This window comes from Gossypium hirsutum, chromosome A06 (assembly GCF_007990345.1).
Source record: "Gossypium hirsutum isolate 1008001.06 chromosome A06, Gossypium_hirsutum_v2.1, whole genome shotgun sequence".
NCBI lineage: Eukaryota > Viridiplantae > Streptophyta > Magnoliopsida > Malvales > Malvaceae > Gossypium > Gossypium hirsutum.
Genome location: NC_053429.1, coordinates 46,196,861 through 46,199,992, shown reverse-complemented (window position 1 = coordinate 46,199,992; position 3,132 = coordinate 46,196,861).

Genomic DNA, 3,132 nt, shown 5'->3' with positions numbered 1-3,132 from the left:
TTTTTTTATTTACCTTGGTTATGGTACTTAATGATAATTTTAAAACATGTCATTTATTTTCCAAAAATGTGTTGTTGTCGAAATGTTAACCATATTAAATTGTTATTAACTTTAAAACACTATTTCTTAAGGAAGCTTTTAAATCATGCTGCGTAACCATGATGCTTTGAAAAACATTTATCTTTTGAAACCTCGAGTCCTTTTGCTAGCAGATATAAGCCAAAGCAAATAAAAACCCAAATTTAAGTTAAAATCCATAGAGGTCTTATTATAGTAAAAATACCCAAATTAAAATTACTTATAAAAATTAAGTAAATATGATAGTAAATGCTGTTGTGTGGCTGCCCTTGAGTCCCTCGCAGCACCGATTCGCCTAAGCCTGCTATACAGATAAACAGATGGATGAGTTTACGAAAACTCAGTATGTAACTCCATATAAGCAAACACTCGGAAAACAAGCACAGTCTAGGCCTAAGCCCTTTTTAGTAACAGTGACAATATTAGTTGGAGCCTTAGCCCAACTCAATATAGGAACAATCATGTGTTTGGGCCTTTGCCCATTGTAGTAATAATAAACAATGCAGTAACAGTATACAAGTCCTACCCATCCAGCCTCTACACTCCATCTCCATCCAACCCTATACTCCATGTGGGGATATAATCAACTCACCCATCCCTACACTCCAGAATTAGCACTAATTGCAGTACTAAACAATATTTGGAGCAGAGCTGCCAGTATAATAGGCTTAGAGCCATCAGTGATTTGTAGTAGAGCTTCCAGTACAGTACACTTCCTCCAATCATATAAAAACCTATCCCCATGCAATGCATCATGCAACATGTCATAATATTATACATGTATTCAATGCAGTTACAATAGCATGCTAAAATATAAACATACATCACATAAGGGCAAAACAATTATTTTGATCAATTAGGGGGTCTAGGTAAACTTATCGATCCAAAAGTAGGTCCACAGTCGTCTCGAGCGACCCATGCAACCTTAACTGTCAAACAGTGAAAATGGGCCTAAGGCCAATATTGCGGGCCAATGTGGGCCTACATAGCCCACAAATGGCCTTGGCCGTGTGGATTATACAGCCTGTCCCAATAATCTCCACACGTTCGTGTGGTTTACCCGTGTGGGGCCGACATGCTTGTGGGGCCCACACAGCCCAATTCGGCCCAAAATGGCCCACAACGACCTCAGCCCACGAAATCATTCATGGCCGACCTGAATGATTATACGCCTATGTTTAGGCATACGGACTACCACACAAGTGAGTGCACGCTCGTGTAGCGTAGTCAGTCACTTATTTCGGCTTTTGCCAATTTACGATTTAGGCAGTGTTTACACACCTGATTACAAAAACACGCATGTAGCCCTTGAGCACTCCAAACCTTGATCCAATCCAAAAACATTCAATTAGTCACGAGGTAAACAAATTAATATCCAAAACACTTATCCAAAGATCAATTGTCACATACATTGATTTGAACCCCCAAGCCCTTACACACACCTAAACCGTTGATCAAGAATGATTTTCCCCCTTCTTCGGTTATTATCTGCAAACCAATTAGAACCGTTATTAACAACTATTCATAACCATAGTTTGATCTCTAAACCAAAATACACACTTACTAAAATTATAGAATCACAGAGTAGGAATAGTACACAACATCGGCAGAGAGGGAGAGAGCAGAAAAAGAATCAGGCACAATGAGGGTAAAAGAAAAAGGGAGGAAATTGATAAATAATAAGCAACAATCGATTCCAAAAACAATGAACAGTCGACAGAGGATTGTGGTAAACGGGAATCCAAAACAAAATTGTGAACTACTAGTTAAGGTTCGGCTAGAGGACCAAGCCAAACACCAATTACGCTTCGATAGTAAAAGAGAGCTTGAGAAAAACAAAAGCAATAAAGTGGAAAGGAAGAAAAGAAGAAACAACAGAGAAGAAAATAGTCACCAAAATTTCTAGAGAAAAAGAAAAGAAAACCAACTAAAGCCAAATTGCCAAAATAGATTTTGCCTACAGGGGAACAAAGGGGTTTTGTCGTCAAAATTTTGGAAAATTGGGAAGAGGATGCCGAAATTTTGAAAAGGTAGAATTCAAGTCCGGCTCAAACACATTCCACTCCCTCATACTCTCTGCCAAATAAGCACAAATCTCCCACTAAACTCAAATCCCTTCCCATTCTCCCCAAAACATGATAACCTCCCATATCCCACTATTTCCTCCTACAAATTCGGCACTACAATTCCCCATTCAGCACCAATTCTTCTCCAACCACAAATCCCCACAATTTTCTCCTAAAATCCCTCCATCAATATCTCCTCAATCACCAATTCAAACTCCACTCAACTCAGCAGAGTTTCGGTCAACCTCAACTATTCACACGGTAAGAGCAGCAAAATAAAACACTCTACTGCCTTCCCCAAGATTCCAACCTCAGCCCTTTGGCATAGGTAACACGCCACTTACCCCCTAGTCTAGCAGGCTTTTTATGTCATGCTTCACCCATTTTTATTTAAAAGCCTACTGACTAGAGACAGGGTTTATTCCTTAAAAACAAATTTTTTGCACATGCCCAGGCTTGAACCCAAGACTTCTCAGGCACTTCCCAGAACACATAACCACTGAAACAGATACAAATTTGTGTGTTACTTTCTTGCATAACTAAACATTTATGTGCTGCCTCCTAGCTGTTCCCATGCTCAAAACCTAATACTTCTAGGCCCAAAATTCGGGGCGTTACATGCAGATTCAAATCTTTCTGAGTCATCAAGTATTTTAAGCTTTTATGATCAGAATAAACGTGACATTTCTCCCTGAACAGATAGTGGCACCAAATTTTCAAAGCAAACACAATAGCCATCAATTCCAGATCGTGTGTCGGATAGTTTTTTTCGTGCAGCTTTAACTGTCTCGAGGCATAAGCTATAACTTTGCCTTCTTGCATCAAAGCACAACCTAGACCGTTCAATGAAGCACCATTGTAGATCACAAATTCTTTACTTGATTGTGGTGGTACTAACATTGAAGCTTCTGTTAATAGGGTTTTCAACTGATCAAAGCTTTTCTGACACTCTTCAGACCAATCTGATTTCACATCTTTTTGAATCAGT